Source organism: Mobula hypostoma, chromosome 24, assembly GCF_963921235.1.
Source record: "Mobula hypostoma chromosome 24, sMobHyp1.1, whole genome shotgun sequence".
NCBI lineage: Eukaryota > Metazoa > Chordata > Chondrichthyes > Myliobatiformes > Myliobatidae > Mobula > Mobula hypostoma.
The window spans coordinates 9,619,734-9,638,901 of NC_086120.1; the positions used below are offsets into that span (position 1 = coordinate 9,619,734).

The 19,168-nt window shown below is 42.7% G+C and overlaps 1 protein-coding gene across 1 annotated transcript in view; it reads right to left on the reverse strand.

The window, feature by feature from the left end:
- Positions 1-8,375, reverse strand: part of ticam1 (TIR domain containing adaptor molecule 1) — a 28,834-nt gene extending 20,459 nt beyond the window's left edge. Inside the window, exon 1 of the mRNA XM_063032227.1 lies at positions 8,266-8,375. The gene's annotated coding sequence lies outside the window, so the exon portion shown is untranslated. The remainder of the gene's footprint in view (positions 1-8,265) is intronic.
- Between the last annotated feature and the right edge of the window lie 10,793 nt (positions 8,376-19,168).

A 19,168-nucleotide genomic window follows, 5' to 3' on the forward strand; every position in this document is an offset into this window, starting at 1 on the left:
CCTAAATTCAATTCCACGATTGATGAAGGCCAATACACCGTATGCCTTCTTAACCACAGAGTCAACCTGCGCTGCTGCTTTGAGCGTCCTATGGACTCAGACCCCAAGACCCCTCTGATCCTCCACACTGCCAAGAGTCTTAACAATAATACTATATTCTGCCATCATATTTGACCTACCAAAATGAACCACTTCACACTTATCTGGGTTGAACTCCAACTGCCACTTCTCAGCCCAGTTTTTCATCCTATCAATGTCCCACTGTAACCTCTGACAGCCCTCCACACTAATCACAACACCTCCAACCTTTGTGTCATCAGCAAACTTACTAACCCATCCCCCCACTTCCTCATCCAGGTCATTTATAAAAATCATGAAGAGTAGGGGCCCCAGAACAGATCCCCGAGGCACACCACTGGTGACCGACCCCCATGCAGAATATGACCCGTCTACAACCACTCTTTGCCTTCTGTGAGCAAGCCAGTTCTGGATCCACAAAGCAATGTCCCCTTGGATCCCACGCTTCCTTACTTTCTCAATAAACCTTGCATGGGGATAAGCCTTGCGTGGGGCTTATTCCCATGTTTTTATCAGGGTCTCTCAATAACCCAAACTGTGGTGCACTAAAGCAGAATAAGCAGAATAATGCTCATTGTAGCTGTCTGAAGTTTACTCTCCAGGGAAGGTTAAAGCAAAGTTTTTCCTTTGTTGGTTTAAAAACAGTCTTAACCTATATTTAAAAACGCAAACACAAGGAAATCTGCAGATGCTGGAATTTCAAGCAACACACATAAAAACTGCTGGTGAACGCAGCAGGCCAGGCAGCATCTATAGGAAGAGGTACAGTTGACGTTTCGGACCGAGACCCTTCGTCAGGCCCGAAACAATAGACAGTAGGTGCAGAAGTAGGCCATTCGGCCCTTCAAGCCAGCACAGCCATTCACTGTGATCATGGCTGATCATCCACAATCAGTACCCTGTTCCTGCCTTCTCCCCATATCCCTTGACTCTGCTATCATTAAGAGCGCTATCTAACTCTTTCTTGAAAGCATCCAGAGAATTGGCCTCCACTGCCTTCTGAGGCAGAGCATTCCACAAATCCATAATCCTCTGTGTGAAAAAGTTTTTGGTTAACTCCGTTCTAAATGGCCTACCCCTTATTCTTAAACTGTGGCCTCTGCTTCTGGACTCACCCAACATCGGGAACATGTTTCCTGCCTCTAGCGTGTCCAATCCCTTAATAATCTTATATGTTTCAGTCAGATCCCCTCTCATCCTTCTAAATTCCAGTGTATACAAGCCCAGTCGCTCCAATCTTTCAACATATGACATTCCCGCCGTCCCTGGAATTAACCTCGTGAACCTACGCTGTACTCCCTCAATAGCAAGAATGTCCTTCCTCAAATTTGGAGACCAAAACTGCACACAATACTCCAGGTGGGGTCTCACCAGGGCCTTGTAAACTACAGAAGGACCTCTTTGCTCCTATACTCAACTCCCCTTGTTATGAAGGCCAACATGCCATTAGCTTTCTTCACTGCCTGCTGTACCTGTCTGCTTACTTTCAGTGACTGATGAACAAGGACACCCAGATCTCATTGTACTTCCCCGTTTCCTAACTTGACACCATTCAGATAGTAATCTGCCTTCCTGTTCTTGCTACCAAAGTGGATAACCTCACATTTATCCACATTAAACTGCATCTGCCATGCATCTGCCCACTTACCCAACCTGTCCAAGTCACCCTGCATTCTCAAAACATCCTTCTCACATTTCACACTGTCACCCGCTTTGTGTCATCTGCAAATTTGCTAATGTTACTTTTAATCCCTTCATCTAAATCATTAACGTATATTGTAAATAGCTACGGTCCCAGCACCGAGCTTTGCGGTACCCCACTACTCACTGCCTGCCATTCTGAAAAGGACCCGTTAATCCCTACTCTTTGTTTCCTGTCTGCCAACCAATTTTCTATCCATGTCAGTACCCTTCCCCCAATACCATGAGCTCTAATTTTGTCCACTAACCTCCTATGTGGAGCCTTATCAAAGGCTTCCTGAAAGTCCAGGTACACTACATCCACTGGCTTTCCCATGTCCATTTTCATAGTTACATCCTCAAAAAATTCCAGATTAGTCAAGCATGATTTCCCCTTCGTAAATTCATGCTGACTTGGACCTATCCTGCTACTGCTATCTAAATATGCCACTATTTCATCTTTTATAATTGACTCCAGCATCTTCCCCACCACTGATGTCAGACTAACTGCCTGTTTTTGCCTGTTTTCTCTCTCCCTCCTTTCTTAAAAAGTGGGATAAAATTAGCAACCCTCCAATCCGCAGGAACTGATCCTGAATCTATAGAACATTGGAAAATGATTACCAATGCATCCACGATTTCTACAGCCACCTCCTTAAGTACCCTGGGATGCAGACCATCAGGCCCTGTAGAAACATCGGCCTGCTGCATTCACCAGCATTTTTTATATGTGTTGCTTAACCTCATTTGTTCCTTCTTGTTGGATGAACTGTGAAGGATCTGTCTTTGGTTGCCTGAGAGAATCCAAGAAGGAAGATGTTTCAGCAGGCTTCTTTCCTGGGCCAAAGATGCAATAAAACAGATTCACAGCAGCAATGGATCAAAGGTTTGATTTGTACCAAAGTTACTGGGTTTGGGTAAGAATGCTGCACACCCCACTTGGTGTCACACTTCGGTGGTCAAACTGGCTGAAACAAAATCAACCAAGCAAGCACTTTCCAATCAAGGCAATGGAAGCTGATTTTGTCAGGCAACATGGGAACATCAAGGATGCAAGGATGTGATTGTTAAACATACACACTTCCTTAGTACCTGTTAATCACATTTTTCATCCTTGCCATGAACTCTGTACGAAGCTCAACATGCTCCAATAAACAAAAAGTAAACCCTGCTTCTCTCAAATACACCCAAGCCCCATTATTTATGACTGTATCTACACCGTAACTACACTGGCTTATGGGCAATGCGGCTTCTTCTTAGTTACACTGAAACACGACACACAAGTGTGTTCTTTATTTAAACAACACGCACAAAATGCTGGAGGAACTCAGCTGGCCATGCAGCGTCTATGGAAAACAACAGAGTCAACGTTTTGGGCTGAAACATGCTTTTTCCACAGATGCTGCCTGGCCGGCCGAGTTTCTCCAGCATTATGAGTGCGCTGCTCAGATTTCCGGCATCTGCAGATTTTCTCTTGTTTGTGATCCTTATCCACAAGCTACCTCCAAGATTGAACAGGGCAAGGCAAGACAGTTGTACAGATTTACTGAGCTTAATTTACTTTTTAATGTACCGTGAGTAAGCAGGAAAATGTAAACCTAAAGAGAATGGAAGAGTGTTCAAGGGTGATGATGTGACATCATCAGTTTGACATATTGAATCTGTATCACTGGACTAAGAATTCACAGCTTTGAGCCAAATGACTATGGAAGGGGACAGTAACAGCTGCCCCAGTTTTCCCTTAGTAGAACAACATTTCACAAGGAAAAGTACTTCCATTTGCTGCTTGGTTATTCTAACTTGTTCTGAAACAGTCAATTCTGCAGTGCTGTCCCTTTAATTAGTCCAGTCACACATTGCTCATGAGCAGCTAAGGTGTTCGTTTCTTGAGATCTAGGCAGTCCACCTATGAGGTTTGAAATCGCATTACCACCGCATGAGGCTTCTACAGAAAATTCCACAAGAACACAAGAAAAATAGGAGCAGGAGGAGATTAGCAGGCTTTCAAACCTGCCCCGCCTTTCAGTATGAGCGTGGCTGATTAAGCCAGCCAGGACTCCTCTTCTGTGCAACTCCCTATAGCCCTGATATTTCAAAAACATATCTACCTCCAACTTGTATATTTAAATCAACACTAAAAAGTAACTGATAGATGCACACACAAGTAAAATGAAAATATTATTTTGTAGACTCCTTAAAATATATTGGGAGATTTTCTTTGAAATGATCTTTAGGGACTGGTAAATCGAAAAGTTCCTAATTTTATCCTGAGTCACTAAACACGTTCTTTTCTTCAATGATTTCTTTTAATCCTACTCATCTGGTCAAGATGGCACAGAGCAGCAACGTCCATCAAGGCTGTGCCTCAGTTAGTTGCTTTTTAGGGGCATCCCAGGGAGTTAGAAGTCAGGAGCAGGAGCCAGTGGTCAGAGCGCTCCAGAGCAGAAGGACAGTGATCCCCATGATCAATAACCAAGGTAGAAGAGAGGTGGTGGCCCATGTCCACAAGTTCCCCCCACCCCCAGATCAGCAAGCTCCAGGATTAGAGGTCCATGCAGGCAGTAGACACGAGGGCCAGTGAATCCCCAGATCAATGAGTCCCGGGGTCGGAAGTCCATATGGGGTCTGGAGTTCAAAGTCCCATGGTTGGTGAGTCCTGAGATCACTACCGAAGGTCAAAGACCAAAGTCGGCAAGTCTAGATGTCAAGGCCCAATGGCTGGCATTTATGGAAGTTGGAGGCCCAATGTCTGTGAGTTTGGGCCAGCAACTGGAGGTTAGAAGCCTGTGTGTGAGTGGGTGGGCGGGTGCAGGGGATGGAGGGAGGAAAGGAGCTTGCTTTGCTAATGTTCTGTTGTTTTTGCTGTTCAGCTAAACATTGTCGGTATGCTACAGTACTCTGCAGAAGTCTTAGGCACATATAATTTTTTTTAATATATCTACCTAATGTGAAATGAAAATGCTTTCAAAAATATTGAAATGAGAATTTTCTGAATATGAAAAAAATCACTATAAAGAGCTGTAAACAGTTTAAAAAAACTAAACCAAATTCATATTTGGTGTGTGGTGATCCTTTGCTTTTAAAACTGCATCAATCCTCTTAGGTAGACTGTTGTGCAGTTTTATAAGAAAATCAGCTGCTAGGTTGTTGCAAGCATCTTGGAGAACTTGTCACAGTTCTTCTGCAGACTTTGGCTGTCCCGCTGGCTTCCGTCTCTCCAGGTAATCCCAGATGATGCTGAGTGAGATGAGGGCTCTGATGGAGGCCATACCATCAGAAACTATACAAAAAATCTAGGGTGCCTAAGACTTTTGCACTGTACGGTATGTGGTGCTGGATTGTGTGGTGACACTTCTGGGGGACTCCCAGCAGTTCCTTAGGTTGACTTGGTTGTGAACACAAATGGAGCAGTTCACTGAAGGTTTCCATGCACATGTGATAAATGAATTAATCTCAATCTAGTGGATTTTTTTTTACAAAAATCTCTGAAATACTCCTCATTTGACCTCAATGTATTTATCACTTGCTGTTCATTTACCGCACAACCCTCTCCTGATATGGTCTATTTCTCACTCTTCCACTTCTGAAGCAACAAACAATCTGCTGGAAGAACTCAGCAGGCTGACCCACTGCATTCTTCCAGCAGATTGCTAATTGCTCCAGATCCCATCATCTGCATTCTCTTTTGTCTTCACTTCCTTGATCTCTGTCTCTACAAATCACTGTCAATAAATTTACACAGAAATTTCTCAAAACATCAAAGACTGCAAAATGACCTGGGTGTTGCTTATTCCCACTCCTACTCACTCTGAAGCTCTCCTCTCTCCATTAAGCCACATCCCCATTAATGGCTACACAGTTTGCATCAAAGGTTGTTTTTAAATCATTTATGGGATGTGACCACCATTTATTTCCCCATCCCTGCAGCCCCTGAGAAGATGGTGATATTCTGTTTTCGTGAACAACAGCAATCTTTTTGGTGAAGGTATTCCCACAGAGCTATTTGGAAAAGGAATCCAGGAGGCAGAGCCAGTACTCATGAGGGAGTGTAGATATATATTGAACTCACAATGGAGTGCAACTTCGAGGTAAAACGGCCTGAAAGGGTATTCCTTTCCGTCTACTGACTGACCTTGGCGCTAGAAGTTGCAGGTTTGAGATATGCTGTCAGAATGAGTCTGGCATTTTTCAGATGATACATAGTGCACTCATCACACATCACATTACCATGAATGTTGGATAGGACACTAGTCAAGTAAGCTGTTTGTTTTGGATGGTACAAAGCTTCTTAAATGTTGTGACAGCTTCACTCATTCAGCCTGGTTATATTCTGTCTCACACCAGACCTCTGCCGAGAGATTGCGGGAAGATTGCAAGTATCAGGAGGTGAGTCACACGCCACATATTTAGTCAGTTAAGTCTTTGTTAGATGCAACACCCAGTGCTTCTGTAACTGCGTTCCTGTCTACACCTTTCACTCACTTGTGAACTTACCGCGTCATTTCCTGCCATTTCTAACCCTTAAAATTGTAAGGGATTTTGACGGAACATACAAGGAGAAACTCCTCCCACCTCAGGAGACTCAGTAAGCAAAGGACGCAGTTTTAAGATATTTATCAATAGAAGAAAGTGCGATAAAGAGGTATTTTAAATAGAGACACAGCAGATTACTATCAACACACTGCATCAAAGTATGGTGGAGTGAATGATTCACAAAACTGACATGAAAAACAAGTTTGACAGATTCTGGGAACAAGCAGACGTTAGGACTGCAGGTGGCTCTTCATTTCTTTGCCCCATAAACTAAACAGCAGCTTTCTCTATTGAAAAGACATTAAGACTGAACCTAACAGATCTTCCTCCATCTCTCGATACTATTATTTCCATAACTTCTGCTTCTTTTCTCATTTTCATGTTTCATTGAAGCTCTTGTCCATTCACCCCCTTTCCAATACGAGGTGCTGGAACCTTGTACTTCCCTCAGAGACTTACAGTCATCCACATGCCCAATCAGAATCAGGTTTAATATCACCGGCATATGTCATGAAATTTGTTAACTTTATGGCAGTAGTACAATGATACATAAATATAGAGAAAAAAACTGATAGGTATATAAAATACCTGTATATAAGAGTTAAGTTAAAACACAGGAAGTAGTGCAAAAAAACCCCCCAGAAATAACAAAAGGTAGTGAGGTTGTGTTTATGGGTTCAGTGCCCATTTGGAAATTGGATGGCAGAGGGGAAGATGGTGTTCCTGAATCGCTGAGAGTGAGCCCTCAGGCTTCTGTAGCTCCTTCATCAATGGTAACAATGAGAAGAGGGCAGGTCCTGGGTGGTGGGCATCCTTAATAATGGATGCCACCTTCCAAACGCACCACTCTTTGAAGATGTTTGATACTGCGGAGGCGAGTACCCATGATGGAGCTAATTTTACAAGTTTCTGCAACTTACTTTAGTCATGCAGTAGTCTCACCACCCCCCCCCCGCCCCCCATACCAGATAGTGAGGCAACCAGTCAGAATGCTCTCCACGGTACACTTGTATAAGTTTTTGAGTATGTCAATTGACAAACCCTATGTCCTCAAACTCCGAAGGAAGTATAGCCGCTGTCTTGCCTACTTTATAGTTAGATCAATATGTTGGGACCAGGTTTGGTCCTCATTGATATAGACACCCAGGAACTTGAAACCGCTCACTCTCTCCATTTCCGATCCCTCTATGAGGATTGGTTTGTGTTCCCTTGTCTTACCCTTCCTGAAGTCCACGATCAGTTTTTTGGTCTTGCTGACGTTGAGTGCAAGGTTGTTACTATGACACCATGCAACTAGCTGACATATCTCACTCCTTTCGTCACCATCTGAAATTCTGCCAACAATGGTCATCAAAATCATTGTCAACAGCAGAGAATGCTGGAAACACCCATCAGACCAGGCAAGTAACATTTCTGGCTTAGAGCTTGTCATCACAAGCAGGTCCCTTGATTGAAACATTAACTAAAATCTCCTTCCATGGGTGCTGTTTGATACTGAGTCTTTCCTGCTTTTTCTGTGTTTGTTTCATATTTCCAGCATCTGCAATTTTTTAATTTTCTTGTCCAATCATTGTGTATTCCTGGTACACCAAGCAATGATTCATCCAAGCTCTCTGTTACACATCACTTTAAACTCCTTCATAATCCTAGTTTAGTATCCCCACAACTGATCTGTCACAGTATTTCAACAAAATTCACTGCAACCTTTAGCTATCTTTATCTTTTCCCCTGGACACCCTGTTAATTCGAGTCTGAAGAAGTGGATTTTGTCACCAGATCTTTTTCTAATACAGGTCATTTCAAGTATCAAGAGCTGAGTGGCACGCCTGAGGGTGCTTAGTCTCTTAGGGAACTTTTCGCCCGCTTTACGCCCAGTGCGAACGTAGCTCCATTACAGTCTGAAAAAAACTATCAGCGAGTGAGCTTTCTTGGAGGACTTCAGCTACGCCCCCACCGTTTTACTACTGTTCTTACCTCTCAGCTTATTTATTCGCGTTTACTGCGGAATCAGACCGAAGTTGAAGTCATCCCGAACCCGGAACCGCTTAGAAATGGGAACGTCGCTACCGAGCGAACTGCAGGAAGCAGCCAATAGCAGGAGAGAACGAAAGCGGCGGCCCTTTGCTGGCTGGGTGCCGGGAGCACCCTGTCCGAGCCCGGCGTGGGGCACCGACCCCGAGCGTTGCCCGACCTTCGTTTCTGCAGCAATCTCTGTTTCAAGAGGTACTGGCGGCAGTTTGTACCTCTAACCTCTAAGTTATCTTGGCAGAAAGGATTCAATTTGCTTATTTTTAAAACGATTACGTTTCTATGCTGCTTTTCGCGAACATCAGAAATATCGCAGACGCAGTAAATTCTCCTCCGTGTGAAAGTAAATTTATTATCAAAGTTCACATGTATCACCATATACAACCTCGAGATTCGTTTTCTTGCCGGAAAACCACATGTGCGAAAGAAGACAAAATGTGCAAAACAAATTTTAAAAATAAATAAATAATACTGAGGACCTGAATTTGTAGAGTCCATTCAGAGTTGTGGAGAGTGAAGTTATCCACGCTTGTTCAAGTGTCTGGTGGTCTCCTATCACTAACTTTGACCTCCATATTTTTTGTACTAGATATGTGTGCCACATACTCTTATCTGTGTAGAAATGAATTTGCAAAAGTTATTTCCATTCTGTGATTTTATCACTATTTTTCCGTTTTTCATTGCAGTGACTATTCACACCAGTTTGGTATCATTTAAGTGGAGAAATTGTTTTAGTTTCCGGAGTGTAAATCATTGATAAGAGCAGAGAACAAAAGTGGTTGCAGTACTGATTCTTACAGGATGCATCTGTACACCTATTGCCCCACTTGCGCACTGCTGTCGTTCTCTATCTGTTATTTGCCTATTAGTTGCAATACTCTGAGTTTAAATCAGTGTATTGTGACTTTATTCGTTAATCTATATCTTACGGAGTGAGCAGCTTCAGGTTCCTGGGTGTCTCACCTGCTCCCAACATATCAATGTAGGTACAAAGAAGGTAAGACAGCAGCTATACTTTATTAGGAGTTCGAAGAGATTTGGCATGTCAATAAATACACTCAACAACTTATATAGTTGTAGTATGAAGAGCATTTTGGCAGGCTGCATCACTGTCTGGTATGGAGGGGCTACTGCACAGGACCAAAAGAAGTTGTAGAGGATTATAAACCTAGTCGGCTCCACCTTGGGTACTAGCCTACAAAGTACCCAGGACATCTTCAGGGAGCGGTGTCTCAGAAAGACAGCGTCCATTATTAAGGACCTCCAGCACCCAGGACATGCCCTTTTCTCACTGTTACCATCAGGTAGGAGGTACAGAAGCCTGAAGGCACATGCTCAGCGATTCAGGAACAGCTTCTTCCTCTCTGCCATCTGATTCCTAGATGGACATTGAAGCTTTGGACACTACCTCACTTTTTAAAAATATATATTGTATTTCTGTTTTTTTAATCTATTCAATATACATAATTGATTTACTTATTTATTATTATGTTTTATTATTTTTTTCTCTCTGCTAGATTATGTATTGCATAGAACTGCTGCTGCTAAATTAACAAATTTCATGTCACATACCAACGATAATAAACCTGATTCTGAAAAATGTTATAAAATACATCTATTGGATTATCCTTTTCTCTTTCCAGCAGCCCCTATCAGTAGAAGACCTTGGCTCTGGGTTCTTGCTCACTACTCATTGTGCAATTTTCCAAAAGTTTTTTTCTCCCCATTTTCTTCTCTTACAGGAATTGTAATTGATGTTAATCCGTCTAGTTTTCTGGATTTCTTCAGTATCCCTTGCTAATCGTATTAATAGTGCTAACTGTCAGCTTTTTCTCTTCTAGATTAAAAACACACAGATAACCCTCTGCTCATTATTGATGAGACGCTCCAAGATGACTCCATGGAAGTGAAATTCAGATGAATTTGTGGGTCACTGGTTCAATATTCTGTTAAAATTACTCTTCAAGTTCCTGTAACACAGAGAGTAAATGCAAATGTGTTTGCTGCAATACCTCTCTTGATTCACTAACCAGAGCGAGGAGTCAAAGAGGAAAGAGGATGAAATTATGGAGGAATTGGTAAAACAAATCTCACCTAAAGTTGTCGGATACGGTGGATAGGATTTGATAAGCTTCGTGGTAGTGGAAACTAATGATTGGTTGGACTTCAGCATGTGAATTCAAACTACTTTACTGCATGAAATGGAGTAATTTCAGAATCTCTGTGCAACAGTTACCATTGTTTGAGGAAAGAGAGTCAAACAATGGAGAAAGGTTTATTATGTTCTTCCTGAGAGGAATAATTGCCCTTCCTAATGGTTTCTGATGTCCCTGGCAAAAAAAAATCAAAGACCGAATACTGTAGAGGCCGCCTTTGCTGTCTGTTGACTCTGTTACGCAATAGCAAACTAACTTTTGTTAGTTGACCATTCACGGTACTCGAACAGTCATTGATACTGCAGAATATAATGAGAGGAAGTATTTCCATTTTCAGGATGTGCTGATGTGTTGTTTGGAGAATGTGGAACTACTGAAGTCTGTGTTATAAGGATACTTCCATTACAGAGTTAGATAAATAGTTTAATACTTAGACTAGAGAATGACTAAAAAAATTGTAATTTATGTTACCATTGCCCTTCTGGTTACCGAGATGCTCACGAAATTGCAATTGTCCATTCTATAGATGGGAGAGACTGAAAACGTCACATGCTAAGCAAGTGGAAGTATAATCTGGTTGTTTGGAGGCCAAAGTTCAAAGTAAATTTATTTTCAAAGTACATACATGTTACCATATACTATCTTGAGATCCATTTTCTTGCAGGCATTTAAAGGAAAAGAAATACAATAGAATTTGTGGAAAACGTAAAATAAACAGACAAAGACTGACAAGCAACCAATGGGCAAAAGGAGACAAAGTGCAAATAAAATATAATACTGATGACATGAGTTGTAAAGAGTACTTAAAAGTAGGTTTATAGGTCATAGGTTCAGTTCAGCGAGTAGTGGTGATTGCAGTTATCCACTCTGGTTCAGGAGGGTACAGTGACATGCAAAAGTTTGGGCACCCCGGTCAAAATTTCTGTTACTGTGAATAACTAAGCGAGTAAATGATGACCTGATTTCCAAAAGGTATAAAGTTAAAGGTGACACATTTCTTTAATATTTTAAGCAAGATTACTTTTTTTATTTCCCTCTTTTACAGTTTCAAAATAACAAAAAAGGAAAAGGGCCTGAAGCAAAAGTTTGGGCACCCTGCATGGTCAGAACTTAGTAACACCCCCTTTGGCAAGTATCACAGCTTGTAAACACTTTCTGTAGCCAGCTAAGAGTCTTTCAAGCAACACACATAAAAGTTGCTGGTGAACGCAGCAGGCCAGGTAGCATCTCTAGGAAGAGGTACAGTCAACGTTTTGGGCCGAGATACTTCGTCAGGACTAACTGAAAGAAGAGCTAGTAAGAGATTTGAAAGTTGGAGGGGGAGGGGGAGATCCAAAATGATAGGAGAAGACAGGAGGGGGAGGGATGGAGCCAAGAGCTGGACAGGTGATTGGCAAAAGGGATATGAGAGGATCATGGGACAGGAGGCCTAGGGAGAAAGAAAGGGGGAGGGGGTGAAGCCCAGAGGATGGGCAAGGGGTATAGTGAGAGGGACAGAGGGAGAAAAAGGAGAGAGAGAGAGAAACAATACACACATAAAATAAAAAACGGATGGGGTATGAGGGGGAGATGGGGCGTTAACAGAAGTTTGAGAAGTCAATGTTCATGCCATCAGGTTGGAGGCTACCCAGACGGAATACAAGGTGTTGATCCTCCAACCTGAGTGTGGCTTCATCTTTACAATAGAGGATGCCGGGGATAGACATATCAGAATGGGATGTGGAATTAAAATGTGTGGCCACAGGGAGGTTTGGGGGATTTTCACCCATTCTTCCTTGCAAAAGGCATCTAGTTCTGTGAGATTCTTGGGCTGTCTTGCATGCACTGCTCTTTTGAGGTCTATCCACAGATTTTCGATGATGTTTAGGTCGGGGGACTGTGAGGGCCATGGCAAAAACCTTCAGCTTACGCCTCTTGAGGTGGTCCATTGTGGATCTTGAGGTCTGTTTAGGTTCATTATCCTGTTGTAGAAGCCATCCTCTTTTCATCTTCAGCTTTTTTCCAGACAGTGTGATGTTTGCTTCCAGAATTTGCTGGTATTTAATTGAATTCAGTCTTCCCTCTACCAGTAAATGTTCCCCGTGCCACTGGCTGCAACACAAGCCCAAAGCATGATCGATCCACCCCCGTGCTTAACAGTTGGAGTGGGGTTCTTTTCATGAAATTCTGCACCCTTTTTTCTCCAACATACCTTTGCTCATTGTGGCCAAAAAGTTCTATTTTAACTTCATCAGTCCACAGGACTTGTTTCCAAAATGCATCAGGCATGTTTAGATGTTCCTTTGCAAACTTCTGATGCTGAATTTTGTTGTGAGGACGCAGGAAAGGTTTTCTTCTGATGACTCTTCCATGAAGGTCATATTTGTGCAGGTGTGGCACAGTAGAACAGTGCACCACCACTCCAGAGTCTGCTAAATCTTCCTGAAGGTCTTTTGCAGTCAAACGGGGGGTTTTGATTTGCCTTCCTAGCAATCTTATGAGCAACTAAGTCCTGACGAAGGGTCTCGGCCTGAAACATCGACTGTACCTCTTCCTAGAGATGCTGCCTGGCCTGCTGCGTTCACCAGCAACTTTGATGTGTGTTGCTTGAATTTCCGGCATCTGCAGAATTCCTGTTGTTTGCAATCTTATGAGCAGTTCTCTTGGAAAGTTTTCTTGATCTTCCAGACCTCAACTTGTCCTCCACTGTTCCTGTTAAATGCCATTTCTGAATTACATTACGAACTGAGGAAACGGCCACCTGAAAACACTTTGCTATCTTCTTATAGCCTTCTCCTGCTTTGTGGGCATCATTTATTTTAATTTTCAGAGTGCTAGGCAGCTGCTTAGAGGAGCCCATGGCTGCTGATTGTTGGGACAAGGTTTGAGGATTCAGGGTATTTATAAAGCTTCGAAATTTGCATCACCTGGCCTTTCCTAACGATGACTGTGAACAAGCCATAGCCCTAACAAGCTAATTAAGGTCTGAGACCTTGGTAAAAGTTATCTGAGAGCTCAAATCTCTTGGGGTGCCCAAACTTTTGCATGGTGCTCCTTTCTTTTTTTCACTCTAAAATTGTACAAAACAAAAATAATACACTAATCTTGCTTAAAGTGTTGAAAAGAATGTTTCATCTTTAACTTTATGACTTTTGGAGATCAGTTCATCTTCTGCTCACTTAAATATTCACAGTAACAGAAATTTTGACCAGGGGTGCCCAAACTTTTGCATGCCACTGTATGCTTCAATGTATATTTGACAAATAAAGGTAATCTTTAAATTGGCAGGCAAGATTTCCTACTGTAACACCTATTGGCACTTTGAAGTTGTGAAAAACACTTTATAAATGTGTATAAAGCTTTTAAAGAAAGGCTTATGTGTTTGTGTATGTGTTTGTCACCATATTGTGAAACGATTTCAGTTGAAAAGCACCAGCAAGCAATAGAGCATCAGGTTGTTTTTAGAGTGAATCTGTTCCCAAGCTTAACTCCATATGCCTTCTAGTTGTTGGGTGACCTTTGTGTAAGGACAAAATTACCTTTTTGTTCTAAATTTTTCCTAAAACCTGAACCTCTGTACTGGATTTTTCAGTTCCTCATCAGGAGACCACAGTCGGTGCAGATCAGAAATAACTTCTCATCAACACTGGCATACCTCAAGGATGCATGCTTAGCCCACTGTTCTACTCTGTCTATACACCCGTGACAGTGTGGCTAGGCACACAGCAATTTATAGATTTGCCGATGATACAACTATTGTTGGTAGAATTTTAGATGGTGACAAAGAGGCATACAGGAGTGAGACAGATCAGCTGGTTGAGTGGTGTTACACTCAACATTAGTCGGACCAAGGAACTGATTGTGGACTTCAAGAAGGGGAAGTCGAGGGAACACACACCTGTCCTCATTGAGGAACTAGCAGTAGAAAGGGTGAGCAGAGATAAGGCGGCAATAAGAAACACCCATGGGGAGTTTGAACAATGGTTGCAAAAGGTTGACAGGACTGGCCTTCCAGGGCGGTTTAAGGAATGGATCTACCAGCACGGTATTCTACCAAGAATCCTCTGGCCACTTCTTCTCTATGAGTTTCCAATTTCCACTGTTGCTGAATTAGAGAGGGTAGTCAGCCGGTTCCTGCGAAGATGGCTGGGTTTACCAAGGAACATCAGCAGCATCGCTCTGTACGGGAATAACTGCAAACTGAGGCTCCCCTGAAATCCATCGAGGAGGAGTTCAAGGTTTTGCGAGCAAGAGAGGTGCTGTAGTTCCGGGAATCTTCAGATCCAAGGGTTGCTGGAGCAAAAGTGGCAGTGAGAACTGGAAGAGAGTGGAGAGCAGAAGCTGAGGCGTGACTGGACCACAAAGTGCTGGTGGGGGCAGTCGCCCAGGGAAGAGTTGGACCTGGAAGCCTTGAAGCCCCCCATTTTGACAAAGTACAAGGGAAAGAGCGACGAGAACTGGTCCAGAATGAAGTAAGGGCAGCTGTGGAGGAGGAGAGGACCATCAGAGCAGTGGCAATGAAACAGCAAGGAGCCTGGACCAAATGGGAGCAGGTGATCGAGCGAAAGATCACGTGGAACAATCTCTGGAAGGTGGATCCACACCGCATCAAGTTCCTTATCCAGGCTGTTTATGATGTCCTTCCTAGCCCAACCAACCTGCACTGCTGGGGCCTTGCAGAACGACCAGCTTATCCCCTCTGTCAGAAGACCGGTACACTAGAGCATATTCTGAGCTGCTGCCCCAGAGCTCTTGCCGACGGCCGTTATCGGTGGTGGCATGACCAGGTCCTTCGGACAATTGCTGAGACAATCTGCAGCAGCCTTAACATCTGCCGGAAAACAAATCCGGTCAAGAACACCACCTGCTTTGTCAAAGAGGGGGAAAGACCAACAGAACACCAGAAAACAACCGGGTTGCTCTTCACTGCGCAGGACTGGAAGCTACAAGCAGACCTGGGAAAACAGCTGCAGTTTCCTCCCCACATCACAGAGACCACACTGCGGCCCGACATTGTGTTGTGGTCCAACTCATTGAAGCACGTTCTTATGCTCGAGCTTACCGTGCCATGGGAAGAACGCATGGAGGAGGCCTACGAGTGGAAAAGAGGCAAGTATGAAGATCTGAAGAACAACTGCCAAAGAAGAGGCTGGAGAGCAAAGTGTTGGCTCGTGGAGGTCAGGTGTCGTGGCTTTGCAGGCCAGTCGCTCTGCAAAGTATACACTGCACTTGGAACCACGGGAGAGAGAAGAAGGAGAGCCATTTCTACCACCACAGGTGCAGCAAGGAAAGCTTCAAGATGGCTCTGGATAAAGAGGACAGATCCATGGGTTTCTGCTAGGGCACAGGCCACGGTCTGATCAACCCCAGTCGGGTCGCCTGGGCGAGGGTGTATGATGTCGAAAGATCCAAAACACCTGACAACCCCAGGTAACATCACTGATGATCTGCCCTAGCTTAGCATCATGCAGATGTCTCTGTACGAAGAAGAAGAAACATGCCTGTGTGTCAGCATCTCTGAAGTTTTATCCTGGGCCCAACATATTGGTGAAATTACTGAGAAGGCACGGCATTAGGAGTTGGAGGAGTCCTTATATGTCACCAATCACACTTGCAAATTTCTACAGATGTACTTGGAGAGCATTCTAATTGCTTGCTCCCTTGCCTGGTATGGACTGGCACAGGATCAGAAAAAGCGGCAGAAAGTTCCAGACTCAGCCTGCTCCTCGTGGGCACTAGCCTCCCCAACATTGAGGACGTCTTCAAAGGGCGATGCCTCAGGAAGGCTGCATCCATCATTCATGACCTCCATAGCCAGGACATGCCCTCTTCTCAATGTTACCATCAAGGAGGAGGTACAGGAGCCTGAAGACACACACTTAACATTTTAGGAACAGCATCTTCCCCTCCGTCATCAGATTTGAATAGACAATGAACCCATGTACACTGCCTCACTTTATTTTCTTTCTTTGTTCTCTTTTTGCACTACTAATTTAATTTATATTTTGTTTCTGGTCTTGCCTTGCAGCATCTGACCTCTGTAAATTGACTCTCTTTGTAAAGACACAGCACTTTTGTATTTGTTCCCATTGTTTTAGCCTCTAATTGCCAGAGGAATCCGCAAACAGATTTTGAGGAAGTCTGGCTAATGACTGTTGTTACACATGCCATGCACCAGCCTGCCACTGAAATATTTAAATGAGATGATATCATAGCACTTGACATAAGCCATCACAGTGTGACAGCTTGCTGACTTTAAAAGCTTATGTAACTTCATGAAAGAATATTGTAATGACCCATAAAATCTGCATTAGGATTGTAACAGATGAAACTTTTTCATAAAAATCTTTCTTAATCTTCAATTGCTCTTCATAAGTAGGTTGTACAAATGCCAAAACATGATATATTTATTTCTAATCCAAAATAACTTTACAAGTTGTCATTATATCATTTAGTCAGAGGTAATCAAAAAAATGAAATAATTTTCAACTCTATATATTTAAAGATCTGAAAAACATAGAACTTGATATTAAATCCACCTCTCATCAGATGATTCAGTTGCAACATGAATACCTGAGTACACAGGAAACAGAAGCAGAAACCGGCCATTCTGTCCCTCTGTCTCTGCTGGCTTTACTATTCAATAAGTTTATGGCTGAGCTCTTGCTCAGCAAAACTTTCTTGCTCTAATTACATATTTGTTGATTGCTTCAAAATCCAAAACTCTATCAACCTATAGTCATAGAGTCATACACCACTAAAGCAGGTACTTGTCCATGTTCACTGTCAAGTACACATCTATACTTACCCTATATCTATTAGCACCTGATCTGGCACCTTCTGTGCCTTGGCAATTCAAGTGCTGGTTTAGATACTTGTTAAGTATTGTGAACGTTTCTGCCTTCTCCACCCATGGGGATAGTACAATCCAATTCTAACCACTCTTTGAGTGAAAGCATTCTTCCTTATATCCCCTCTAAACCTATTACTCCTTAAACCTGTACCCTTCAGTAATAGATACCAATCCAATGGAGAAGCATTTACAATTATCCACCCTAACTATGCTCATCCTAAATTTGTCCAGTTGTATCAGATCCCCGCATTACCTTCTCTGCTTCAAGGAAAACCATGGCCTATACAGTCTTTCCTCATGACTGGGATCCTCTATCCCAGCAACAGCCTAGTGAATTTTCTCTGCACCTTCTTCGAGCAAATACACACTTTACGGTGACCAAAGTTGCCAATGTTTTGTAAAGCTGTACCGTAACTTTTATTCTCTGTCCCATAATTAATGCTAACATCCGGTTTGCCTTATTCACTGGCCTCATCTGCCTGTGCTGCCACCTTCAGGGGACCCTTAGACTTGAACATCAAGGTCCCGCTGATCCTCCATGCCCCCTCGGACCTAATCATGCATCTTGTATGTCCTACCTTTAATTGACCTCCCCAGTTGTATCACATTGCACTTATCAGGGTCTTTTGCATTTAAAAATAAACCTGATACGAGGTTTGGGCAACCTACATGTGATTACACAGTGCAAATATAACGTTAGTAGAGATTCAGCGTAATTCTGATGAAAGAAAATCCTAAAGATTATGTAAAGAATCTTTAGGATTTCCTTTGAAAAAAACCCTTAATCTTTATCCTTGAAACTAGTAGAGAATCATGGAATCTAATACTGATAGAAGAAAATTCTAATGTGGATTGAATGCCTGGTTAAAATGACAGTGTGTGCTTTTACAGTTTTTAATTTTTTTGTTAGTACATCAAGGTTCAGTAGAACTTCCTGTTTTCATGTTCATCTCCAAAAGCTTAGTATAATGCAACTTCTTTCCTCCTTTAGTTTTCACTTCCTTCTCCCACCTGTAAGTGGCAAGCAGGGAATCATGTACTGACTGCTCACTGTCAAACCTTCTCCCCTGCTTTGCTGTTGTTCAAGAACCTTTGGATTTCCTTCCTTCTGTCATTAGGAGAAACTCCCATTCACCATTACTCACTGCATTATTCTAATTCTTGCATTATATTAATCCTAACCCTAATGCTTATGGATTGTTTGAAAAATCTTAACAGCTTAATTAACATCCCTTTAGATCTTTCTCTTACCTGTAGATTAATAATAAGTTATTTCATGCAATAGGAAGAGTAGTCCAGATTTCCTTCATTTGCTTGTAACTTAATCTTGTAAATGGAATATTTGGGAAGCAGAAAATGCTGGAGAAGCACAAGATATGAAAGGGTGCTCGGTGTGAGGATCAATGTTTCTATTGTGACTCTGTTGTAGTCATAACATTCCTATCACTGTAATATTTATGCCCTTGCTACGTTATCTTTCCCCTGCTCCCAAAGGTATTACCTTGTGGATGGCCACCAGTCCCCAGGCAGTGTTCACACTCAAGCACCTCATCAGTATATGTGAGATGTGAGAGGGAATGGGCAGTACTATTTCCAATTCAACCGCTGCTCCAGTGGGTCAAAAGCCAGGTTGATGAGAGGTAGAAGAAGGGATAGTTTTGGAGACAGAATGGGGGCTTAAGGATCAGATTAGGGTTTAGGGACAAGGATGAGGGAGAATGAAGGGTCGGGCAGGAACCAGTTTGCATAAAATAGGGTCTTTTAAGAGACTCCTGGATAGGTACATGGAGCTTAGAAAAATAGAGGGCTATGAGTAACCCGAGGTATTTTCTAAAGTAAGTACATGTTCGGCACAGCATTG